Source organism: Heterodontus francisci, unplaced genomic scaffold, assembly GCF_036365525.1.
Source record: "Heterodontus francisci isolate sHetFra1 unplaced genomic scaffold, sHetFra1.hap1 HAP1_SCAFFOLD_286, whole genome shotgun sequence".
NCBI classification, from domain to species: Eukaryota; Metazoa; Chordata; class Chondrichthyes; order Heterodontiformes; family Heterodontidae; genus Heterodontus; species Heterodontus francisci.
Window position 1 is genome coordinate 1087928 of NW_027141006.1, and position 12328 is coordinate 1100255.

The following is a 12328-nucleotide window of genomic DNA, read 5'->3' on the forward strand; positions in this document are numbered from 1 at the left end:
CATTCACTCTGGGGAGAGGCCGTTCCCCTGCCATGTGTGTGGGAAGGGATTCACTCAGTCATTCAATCAGCTGCAACATCAGCAAGTTCACATGTAACTGCAGGGGTTGGATTCTGCTGTTGTTGCTGCTATTCATCACTTTCAGAGACAAAGTTGGGTCTTACATTATAACCAGTGTAGTCCAGAGCAAAAGCGTCTTCTTAATGTTGAGATAAACGGGAGAAGAAACCGGGAAGTGGCGGCGAGGATGGGGGAGGTGTTGCACCATCACTTTAATGGTGCACCCTCCCTCCCCCGGGGTCCTCGCTGCACGTCCGGAAGGCCTGGTGGCTCTGATTGGGGTCCTGAGAGCCCCTGAGACTCGGGGCAGCTGAGGCTGCACTCACCCCCGCTCAGCTCTGTTGTGATATTTAAAATATGAAAGGCCTGTTGGACTGAGAGCTGATCTGGAATTTAGAAAGCAGCATTACTGGAGGCTCATTGCTGCTCAGCACAATCTCACCCCCGATCCTGGGAATTGTTGATTCTGCACCCTGTAGTTCAGTTCTGCAATGAACTCGAGGGGGAGATGTGTGAACAGAAAAACAGAGCGAAATGAAAACACAGCTGGACAGATGTGCAACAGGTCAATCCACTGTTACAATAACTCCATCTCTGACTCCCTCCTGACAGTAACCAGCCCTTTCACAGAGACTGTGGGTGGCTCTGAAAAGAGCCTTTGGTTTATTAGATGTCATTTTGGCCGCTTTACTTTTTCTGGGAGCTCTGAGCGCTGGTTTTCTTGCGCAGCAGCACGGCCTGGATATGAGGCAGCACCCCGCCCTGAGCGATGGTCACCCCTCCCAGCATCTTGTTGAGCTCCTCGTTGTTGCGGACGGCCAGCTGCAGGTGTCTGGGGATGATGCGGGTCTTCTTGTTGTCCCGGGCCGCGTTACCAGCCAGCTCGAGGATTTCAGCGGTCAGATACTTGAGCACAGCAGCAAGATAGACCGGGGCTCCAGCACCCACACGCTCAGCATAGTTGCCCTTTCTCAGGAGCCTGTGAACACGGCCCACCGAGAACTGCAGTCCAGCCCGGGAGGAGCGAGACTTGGCCTTGGACCGAGCTTTCCTGCCGGTCTTTTCTCCTCCAGACATTTCCACAATATCACAAATACTTTCACAAAGAATGGATAATTTCTCAGCTTTTGTCATAAGCTTGAAACAGTCAGGATGGCTGAGTGGTCCAGGGGGCTGTGTTCAGGTCGTGGTGTTTTCTGGAGGCGTGTGTTCAAATCCCAAATCAACCAAGTTGTGTTTTGACTGAACTGGAGGGATTTGGGAGCAGCGGTGAAGGGAAAGCATGGAAGAATATTGACAAAGAAAATGAAAATGGACCCAAAGATGTTTCTTCAATACATTAAGGTAAGAGGCAACTAAAGAAAGAGGAGTGCACTGAAAAGACCAAAAAATCAAAGTGATTTTTGACATCTTGCCAGGATTGAGTGGCGCGTGCACGGGATGATGTCATTTTGCAGCGCCATCGTCATCACATTTCCGCAACAAATCCATCTTCGTGCATGCGTGATAAAGCGTCATTGGGTATCTAGCCACCCCATCCCCCCACCACTTGGCTGGAGGAAGTGGCTGAAAGGGAGATTTTGAAGCTGTAGCTCTCCCCCCTCGGCAACTCACTCCAGGCCTCGACGATTCCCCCCCTCAGCCGCTCGCTCCAGACCTCGCTGCTCCCCCACCCCCCCACTCCCCTGGCCAGTTGTTCCTCGCTACGCACTACCCCACTCTCTGGCCACTCGCTCCAGGCCGCGCCGCTTCTCTCCTCTCAGCCACTCACTCCTCCGTCGCCCTGTCACCCCTTGCGGCCCTCCTGCTTCTGCAGGTGGCGCCTGGTGAAGAAATGTGGAAGCGAGTGTCACGGCCAGAGCTAGCAGCTGTGGGCTGGGCTGGGACAGGGTGGGGGGTGGGGGTGCGGAGAGCGAACAGCCAGAGTGCGGAATTTCGCCAGTAGGGAGGAGGGGGAGAAAGCGAGTTGCAGAGGGGGGAGAGCGGTCAGTGAGGTGGGAGCTAGTAGCTGCGTTCGGGTGAAGTCAGTCCTGGTCAGTTATATAAACCAATCACAATAACGAATTGGAAGCACATTTTATCCTCTGCCCGATTTTCCTTTCCATCGATCGGGGTGCTAATTCACTATCTTCCAATGGAAATTCAATCATAAAATTCCTTTTGTATTTAATAGGATTACTGAAATGTTAAATGGATCTGAGGATTACAGTTAGTATTAGCAAACGCACCCGAGTGAATTAGCACCCCAATCGATGGAAAGGAAAATCGGGGAAAGTATAAAATGTGCTGCCAATTTCGTTATTGAGATTCGTTGAGTAATTCGATTCTGCCCAACACTGAAATTGGCGGCTTTTTTCAATTCAACCTTTCTGCCAGGACGACAATTTAAGCCAATGATTTGCTGTATTTTCTAATTCGAGGCTCGGCAATTGGTTAAGACATGCGAATGGGAAGAGGGTGACCAATCAGAAGTGGGCTCTGGATCGCGCGGGCTCAAACTGCGGGAATTCCAGGTCCCTGAATGACTGAGCTGAAACTGATCAGTTTCACAAACCCTGTCAGTTTCAGTGCAGGAAACACCGTCTCGGGGGAAATAACATCACAAGTGGGTCTGGGTCCAGTGACTGATTCAACGGCTGCTGCAAAACTCCCGGATTCCCTCATTGCAGCGAATTCATTTTCAAATTCTATGAAAACAATGAGTGATTCTGGAGGAGTGATGTGGCTTTTCACTGAGGGCATGTGTCGACTGGGGAAATAACTAAGTGTAGAGTCTCGGGCACTGTTTACACAGCCCGTTTAGAAAATCAAATCCACTGCACATCCTTGCTGCAAATGAAATGTCAAATTTGGGGATTCTAGTTTTGTATCTCGAACACAGCACAGATTTATTCCAGACATTTCTAAACAGCCTATCCCAGCTCTCGTTTCCAGGTCACTGCTCTCTCTGTGAGGCGGTGGCTGGCTCTTAGAAGAGCCTTTGTTGTGTTTGCTGGAAAGGGTCGAGATGTTCAGCCGCTAAATTCGGAGAGAGTACGGCCCTGCCGTTTCAGAGCATACACCACATCCATGGCAGTGACCGTCTTGCGCTTGGCGTGTTCAGTGTAGGTGACCGCATCCCTGATCCCATTCTCCAGGAAAACCTTCAACACCCCGCGAGTCTCCTCATAGATCAAACCCGAGATTCGCTTGACCCCGCCACGTCGAGCCAGGCGGCGGATTGCTGGTTTGGTGATGCCCTGGATATTATCACGAAGCACTTTGCGGTGCCGCTTTGCTCCGCCTTTGCCCAGTCCTTTCCCTCCTATACCTCTTCCAGACTTTCTTTTATTAATTTCCAAAATATACTTTATTCATTAAAATCTGTAAAAAAAAATACATTACAAAACAGTTCCCAAAAGCACCAAGTCAAACAATACAAAGAGTGCAAAGGAGATCAGTTTCCTTCAATACAGGAGTGAGTTGCCTCACAACCCTTCCATTTCATTGTCATGCCATGTACATTTTACAGCAAACAAATATTTTCTGGCTACAGTTCGAGTGGTTTCCCATGGATCCAGCCCCTCAGTTCAGCTTGGTGAGGGGACCTTACACAGTGGTCTTTCCACATTGAGCCTTTGCTGCGGCTGCCCCAAGTTTTAGTGCGTCCCTCAGCACATAGTCCTGGACCTTGGAATGTGTCAGTCTGCAACATTCAGTCGTGGACAACTCTTTGCACTGGAAGACCAGCAAGTTTCGGGCAGACCAAAGGGCATCTTTCACCGAATTGATAGTCCTCCAGCAACAGTTGATGTTTATCTTGGTGTGCGTCCCTGGGAACAGCCCACTGAGCACAGACTCCTGTGCTCCAGAGCTGCTTGGGATGAACCTCGACAAAAACCACTGCATCTCTTCCACACCTGCTTTGCAAAGACACATTCCAGAAAGAGGTGGGCAACGTCTCTTTTCCACCACAGCCACCTCGAGGGATGCGTGTGGATGGGGTGAGACTTCGGGTGTGCAGGAAGGATCTGACAGGGAGGGCTCTTCTCATCATCAGCCAGGCTACATTTTGGTGCTTGTTTGAAAGTTCTGGTGATGAGGCATTCTGCCAAATGACTTTGGACTTCTGCTCAGGGGACCATCCGACAGGATCCACCATCTCCTTTTCCCGTAGGGCCTTGAGGATATTCCGTGCAGACCACTGCCTGATGGATTGGTGGTCAAAGGTGTTTTTCCACAGAAACTTTTCCATGAAGGATAGGCAGTACGGCACAGTCCAACTGGATGGAGCATTCCGCGGCAATATGACCAGGCCCATGCTTTGCAACACTGGGGACAGATAGAACCTCAGCACGTAGTGACACTTGAAGTTTGCAAACTGGGGATCTACACACAGCTTGATGCAGCCGCACACAAAGGTAGCCATAAGGATGAGGGCGACGTTGGGTACATTTTTCCCGCCCTTATCCAGAGGTTTGAACATCGTGTCCCTCCGGACTCGGACCATTTTGGATCCCCAGATGAAGCGGAAAATGGCTCAGGTGATCGCCACAGCGCAGGAATGCGGTATGGGCCAGACCAGCACCATGTACAGCAATGTGAGCACCTCTCCCTTGATGACCAGGTTCTTACCCATAATGGAGAGAGATCGCTGCTCCCACATGCTCAGCTTATGTTGTACCCTGGCTACTCGCTCCTTCCAGGTTTTGGTGCACGTCCCAGCCCTTCCAAACCATATCCCCAGCACCTTCAGGTAGTCTGACCTAACGGTGAAGGGGACAAAGGATCGGTCAGCCCAGTTCCCAAAGAACATGGCTTCGCTCTTGCCGTGTTTAACATTAGCTCCCAAGGCCAGTTCGAGCTGGTCGCAGATGCTCATCAGTCTGCGCACAGACAGTGGATCCGAGCATAAAATGGCGATGTCATCCATGTACAGGGAGGTTTTCACCTGAGTGCCTCCGCTGCCTGGGATTGTCACCCCTCTGATGCTCGCATTCTTCCTAATAGACTCAGCAAAGGGTTCAATACTGCAAACAAACAAGACAGGGGAGAGAGGACAGCCCTGTCTGACTCCAGATTGGATCGGGAAACTTTCTGATTCCCACCCATTGATTGAGACTGCACTGCTGATGTTTGTGTAGAGTAGTTTGACCCAATTGCAGATCCCCTCCCCAAACCCCATTTTGGAATGCACATCCATCATGTAAGTGTGCGATATCCTGTCAAAAGCCTTCTCCTGGTCCAGGCTGATGAGGCAGGTGTCCACCCTCCTGTCCCGTACATAGGTGATCATATCCCTGAGTAGCGCAATGCTATCAGAGATTGTCCTGCCTGGTATAGTATAGGTCTGATCAGGGTGAATCACCAACTCCAGAGCAGACTTGAATCGACTGGCTATGACTTTTGACAGAATCTTGTAGTCTGCATTAAGCAGTGAAATGGGCCACCAATTTCTTATTTCTGTCCTCTCCGCCTTCTGCATGTCGATGAGGGTGATGATGACTTTCCTCATGGATTCTAACATACTGTCAGCCTGGAGCATACTCTTGTTTACTGCCAGACATGTTGATTCTTGCCTCAAATCAGTGCACAATAAAAGAGACTGATTCCGTCAGGCTCCTTTTTATCCAGGCCACCCGGACCTGGCTGAGAAAGGTAGAGTGAGAGCAGGGAGGGGAGGAGACAAGAGTGAAGATTAAACAGAGAGCTAGATGGAGGAGACACCCAGAGTGACAGACAGAGAGAGAACGGCCCCTCATCTTTCAGCTCCACCTCCAGTTTCCTCCGGGCTGCCAATTTCAAACCCTTTATTAACAGTAGAACCGAAACCCAGCTCTCCACACAAACCCTTTCAGACTCGGTCTTCATAGTCAAGGCTTTCCAGAAAGCCGGAGCTTTTACATATGGTCCCGATGCAATTAACACTCAGTAATATTCCCACCTAAACACAGTCCATTCTATAACAAGAAACCTCCTCAGTAACATCACCATTTCCACACACATCCGCTTCCAGCAGTTTACAGCACCTGACTGCAGCTGTTTGGGGAATCTCCTGTGTTAAGATTGGAGTTGGAAAGCGGCCTTTACACGGCAGTGTTATTGTCTCACACTGAATCTGCCAGACATCCTGTTCTCTTTATTGCGAGAGAGAAAGCACGGATTTAGGAAATGTTCATTTGAAATGATCTCTATTGAGAACGAGCCCAGCCGTGGGACAGGTATTCCAGTGCAAAGAGCTGTCCATGACCTAGTGTTGCAGACTGGCACATTGCAACGTCCAAGACTTTGTGCTGTGGGACGGCATTAAAGCTTGGGGAAGCCACCATGGAGACTCAATGGGGAAAGGCTGCAGTCTGAGGCCCTAGTAGGCCATAGTACAGTGAGGGGCTGGAACCCGTGTAAAACCCCTCGGGCTGTTTGCACCAGAGAATGTTTGATGTGTAATGTAAATACTGTAAATAGAACCTGTGCAGGCAGGGATTGTGAGATACATCATGTACATTATTGAAGGAAACTGATCTGTATTGTACCTTATGTAATATTAAAATTGAACTGCTTTGCAATGTAATTGCACAAATTATACGAATAAAATACATATTGTGCAAAAGAGAGCAGCTTTCCTGTCAACACACACCTTGTCTCAGGGCACAACTTTCCTGTGATCTTGTCATACCCAACTTCGCTCTATATCTTCTGACACACACACTTTACAGTCTGTCATTTCCAAAAACAAGAAATCTAAAATCAAAAGACCTTTTGTTTATTTCTCCTTTCTTTTCATTTCTCCTCTATTCTTCTCAATCACTCCCTTCAACAGTCCTATTCAGATCAAGGTGGAATGTGAATAGTGTCACAACTCACCTGACACTATTATTACCCTTCTTTTCTCTTGTCTCATTCAATGGGAAAGTTTTATTCACCAGTCTGTTGCTGTTTTACACTCTTGCCATACCATCTGGTATTGCATCCATCTGAATTCTGTGCTTTCATGGCCTTACATATCTTTTCCTCTTCTGGATGATTTGTTTGCTTCAGTTCCATTCAACCAGGCTGGACCACAGGGAAGCTTAGAACCTTTGCCTTGGACGGGTCCACGTTGATCCATTACATTCAGAATTAGGGTGGCACAGTGGCGCAGTGGTTCGCACCGCAGTCTCACAGCTCCAGCGACCCGGGTTCAATTCTGGGTACTGCCTGTGTGGAGTTTGCAAGTTCTCCCTGTGTCTGCGTGGGTTTCCTCCGGGTGCTCCGGTTTCCTCCCACATGCCAAAAGACTTGCAGGTTGATAGGTAAATTGGCCATTATAAATTGCCCCTAGTATAGGTAGGTGGTAGGGAAATATAGGGACAGGTGGGGATGTGGTAGGAATATGGAATTAGTGTAGGATTAGTATAAATGGGTGGTTGATGGTCGGCACAGACTCGGTGGGCTGAAGGGCCTGTTTCAGTGCTGTATCTCTAAACTAAACTAAACGAAAACCTCCTTGAAATAACTCCATAGCACAACTACAGTAACCACACAGCATCTGCTTCAAACACTCCTCCACATTTTATCTGTTCTGACCGTCAACACCTCCAGCTCTTTTGTTTAAGTGGAACCCATCAGGTGTGTATAGGCTCCTTCTATTCTGGAAGGTGTAGCACTGGTTCAGGGAATTCAGCCCTGTTTCTCTACTCGAAAGGATCAGCCATGCTTGATCTGCCTCGTATTTAGCTTTTCTTGCAACGTTACAAGACCTCCAATCCTCTGGCACCACACCTGTATCCAGTGAGGGATTGGAAAATGATGGTCAGACCTTCCACTATTTCTTAAAGGCAAAATACTGCGGATGCTGGAAATCTGAAACAAAAACAAGAAATGCCGGATTCACTCAGCAGGTCTGGCAGCATCTGTGGAAAGAGAAGCAGAGTTAACGTTTCGGGTCAGTGACCCTTCTTCGGAACTCCGAAGTTCCGAAGAAGGGTCACTGACCCGAAACGTTAACTCTGCTTCTCTTTCCACAGATGCTGCCAGACCTGCTGAGTGAATCCGGCATTTCTTGTTTTTGTTCCACTATTTCTTCCCTGGCTTCTTTCAACAGCCTGGGGTACATTTCATCTGGTCCTGATGATTTATCCACATTCAAGGATGCTCATCCCATTAAGACTTCCTCTCTCCTTAAGTTATCACGTCCAATACTTCACACTCCTCCTCCTTAATAACAATATCTGCATCACCCTCTCATTCGGGAAAACAGTAAAGTATTCATTAAAGATATTGGCAACATCTTCCACCCCGATACAAACGTTACATTTTTGATATTTTATGTGCCCTGCTGTTTGTTCAGTTGCCTCTCACTCTCATGTTTGAAGGCAACATCTTTGGGTCCATTGTTATTTTGTTTGTCCAGGTTCTTTCCTGCTTTTTCTTTGCTCTTTCCCGCTGCTCCAAAACGCCTCCAGTTCAGTCAAAACACAACTTGTCAGAAGTGGGATTCGAACCCACGCCTCCACTGGAGACTGCGACCTGAACGCAGCGCCTTAGACCGCTCGGCCATCCTGACTGCCTGCGATGCACTATCAATGCTAAGGAAATTATTCATTCTTTGTGAAAGTATTTGTGAGATTGTGGAAATGTCTGGAAGAGGAAAGACCGGCGGGAAAGCTCGGGCCAAGGCCAAGTCTCACTCCTCCCGGGCTGGACTGCAGTTCCCGGTGGGCCGTGTTCACAGGCTACTGAGAAAGGGTAACTATGCTGAGCGTGTGGGTGCCGGAGCCCCGGTCGATCTGGCTGCTGTGCTCGAGTATCTGACCGCTGAAATCCTCGAGCTGGCCGGTAACGCGGCCCGGGACAACAAGAAGACCCGCATCATCCCCAGACACCTGCAGCTGGCCGTCCGCAACGATGAGGAGCTCAACAAGCTGCTGGGAGGAGTGACCATCGCTCAGGGCGGGGTGCTGCCTAATATCCAGGCCGTGCTGCTGCCCAAGAAAACCAGCACTCAAGAGCTCCCAGAAAAAGTAAAGCGGCCAAAATGTCATCTAATAAACCAAAGGCTCTTTTCAGAGCCACTCACAGTCTCTGTGAAAGGGCTGGTTACTCTCAGGAGGGAGTCAGAGATGGAGTTATTGGAACAGTGGATTTACCTGTTTCACATCTGTCCAGGTGTGTTTTCAGTTCCCTCTCTGGATTTCGCTCTGTTTCTCTGCTCACACATCTCCCCTTCTAGTTAAGTGAAGAACTGAACTACAGGGTGTCAGAATCAACAATTTAATAAATCCCGCTGTCTTCGATTTGATAAATCCCGAGATATCCCGGCACATTAACGGGAACTGGTTCGGAGCTGATGAATTAATTTAATAATGGAAGTGTCCGGGTTAATTCTCTGTTTTTTATTTGGACAGTTTGAATTGTGTTTTTTTTTTCTCTCTGGTGATCTGAGCGCCGCTTCTCAATGAGAATCTGCTCCCGGAACAGAGTAAATGCAGGAAGGAAGAGGCCATTCTCGGGCTGTGTGTTTCTCTCCTAACCTGATCTGTTTAGACCGCACTGTTCCCAGAGGACGGAATCAGTGCGAGTTGTGCACCCACAGGAGCTGCGTCCATTGCAGCGCTTTAATATGTACCTTCTCCCCGGCCCTCCCTTTTCTCCGGACACAGAGCTGTCTGTTTCCCCCGGCGGCGGGATAGAGTCGGGGATTCTCTCCCCGCAGTGTCAGGGTCTGCAACCCCGGGGAACTGGCGGTTTCAGTCAGAGTGACCGAGCTGCCTTACATATCCTGTGTACTAATCTCCAATGGATTCAAATATTAGTGAACTCATTGGGTAATGTTTGTGAATAACCCTCATGTGAACGGACCTGGCTCCATTAATGCCTTCCAAATGAAACTGGGATCCATTTCTTTTCCCCAAATGCCAGCTAACGGATCCCAGGAGCGGGGTTGAGATTGTGCTGAGCAGCAATGAGTCTCCAGTAATGCTGCTTTCTAAATTCCAGATCAGCTCTCAGTCCGACAGGCCTTTCGGGAAAGTGATGTGACAAAACAGAAACCATGTGGCCGCCCCTCCAGTCTAATGGGTTTGATGATGAACAGAGATGGCAGCTCTTTCGTTTGCTGATTTGGTGGCTCTGAAAAGAGCCCTTGTTACACTTGTTACTGAAGCTGGATTTTAGGTGCGTTCCCCGCGGATGCGGCGGGCCAGCTGGATGTCTTTGGCCATGATGGACCGGGATCATTCTGGTGAATCTGCTCATTTTCCGGCAGAAGCATCAGTCGCTGTTTGAACTGTTTAAAGTCAGGGGTGTATTAGCAGCCAGAAAGTGAAGGGCAGTTCATTGCTCCCTGCAGCATTATCCGCCTCTTTCAGGAGAAAAGATCAGAAACCGCTCGTTTCTGTCAGTCCCCGAGAAGCCTGTGAGAAGCGGTTAGTCGCTAATGTGTTCCTTTTACAGAGAGGAAGCTGATATTTGTCCCGTTTTAAATTGCTGAACCGGACCTTCCTCCCGCCGCTTACAGTTAACAGATTGACAAATGAAAACGATTCCTAAAATCGCGTCAGGATTTTGTGACGGTAAATACAGTGAAACAGAACATAAAATGAGAGGTTTCAAAATTGTTGCCTGAAAATTGAAATTTTCCATCACTTCAATTCCTTCCTGCTCTGGAATTGCCGGGCTTTTTCCAATTGGAAAATTTCAGCCAATGAGAACTTCTATTTAATTTATGTGACACTCCGATTGGTTAAGAATTGGATTGAGAAGCGGGTGACCAATCAGAGACAGAGTCAAACTGTTGGAATTTCAGGCCCCCAGGAACTGAGCTGAAACTGTTCAGATTGACAAACCCTGGCAGTAGCTTCACACATTGGACACTTCACACTGAGTCATTCAAGGGCTGGTGTGAGAGAAGCTTCAGATCCTGTCATTACTCTCTGACTCATTATTCATCTCGAACCAAACAATTAGTAAATGTGAAGCAGTGAAGAGACTTTTCACTCTCACTGCAGAATGTGTCATCTGGGGAAATAAGGAACTATTATTTTCGGAGATTCCAGGTACATTCCTCCCTGAACAAATCCATTCCGAACATTCCCGATCACAGCCTATCCCAGCTCCTGTTGTCACCCGACTCCAGCTGAATTGGAGAAACTCATGTGTTGGGGTTTGAGTTGTGAGGTGGGGTTTCTCCGCCAGTGTTACTGTCTCACAGACTCTCCCCCTGATTTTGTGAACTGAGACTGCACCGAACACATCTCCAGTTAGAGTGAGGGCCGGATATCCCTCTGTTTTATTACAGAGAGTGGGGAAAGGGCTGGGTGGAGGGGAGTCACCAGGGATCCTGGATTTACTCCAAATCATTTCCATGTGGAATCTGCAGGCGGGGCAGGGACAGGGATCATTTGATCAGGGGATCAGCTCTTTCCTGAGAGATGTGCGTGGCTCTGAGAAGAGCCTTTGTGTTCAGATGTTTACAAGTTTCCCGCGCTTTCACTTCTTTCCAGACCCTGCTTTCTGAGACTTCGCTGCTTTCGGCTTGACGTTGCTCTTCCATGTCTGCACTTTCTTCAGCGCCTTTCCGCCCGCCGCACTCTTGCCTTTTTTGACCTTCTTCGCAGGAGACTTTTTCTGAAGCACTGCTTTCTTCACCGCCTTATTTGGCGTTGCCGCCGCCTTGCTGCTCGTTTTCTTGGCTGTTACTTTCTTTGTTGTCACTTTCTTGTCTGCTGGTTTCTTCACTAAAGATTTCTTGTCTGCTGGTTTCTTCACTGAAGATTTCTTGTCTGCTGGTTTCTTCACTAAAGATTTCTTGGCTGCTGGTTTCTTCACCTTCTTTCCCACCTTTCCCTGGGTTTTCCTTCTTGCTGATTTTGAAGGAGCCGGAGGCGCCCTGTCCCTTGCTCTGCACCAGGGAGCCTTTGTTCACATTCCTCTTGATACTTCGCTTGATCTGGGTCTTGAGCTTCTCCTGAGCGGTGGCAGACCTGCAAGGAATCAACTACCAGCTAGCGTATAAAGCGAGACCAAGGCTCAGGGCCTTCAGTGACCTGGAGGGGAGTCGGAGAGGCAGCGGATCCTGTGAGGAACCACAATCAAGGAAGGATGAGAAGGTCATTGTCAGGGTACAGAGGAGATTAAGTTAAAGATTTACCAGTTTATAAGCAAGCGCAGAGCCAAGTAACGGTGCTGGGGCAGATCAAATAATAGGCAGTTGTGATCAGTTGGAAGGCAAGTGTAATTAAATGACAGAAGAGATGATGGTGCAAGGCAAAAGTCAGGGACAGAATAAGTAACATTTTGTAAGCACAGA

At 48.7% G+C, this 12328-nt stretch overlaps 1 non-coding gene across 1 annotated transcript; it reads right to left on the minus strand.

Moving 5' to 3' along the window:
• Nucleotides 1–8501: 8501 nt before the first annotated feature.
• trnal-cag (transfer RNA leucine (anticodon CAG)) lies at nucleotides 8502–8584 on the minus strand. Its single transcript has one exon. It is a non-coding gene; the product is annotated as a tRNA-Leu (tRNA).
• Between the last annotated feature and the right edge of the window lie 3744 nt (nucleotides 8585–12328).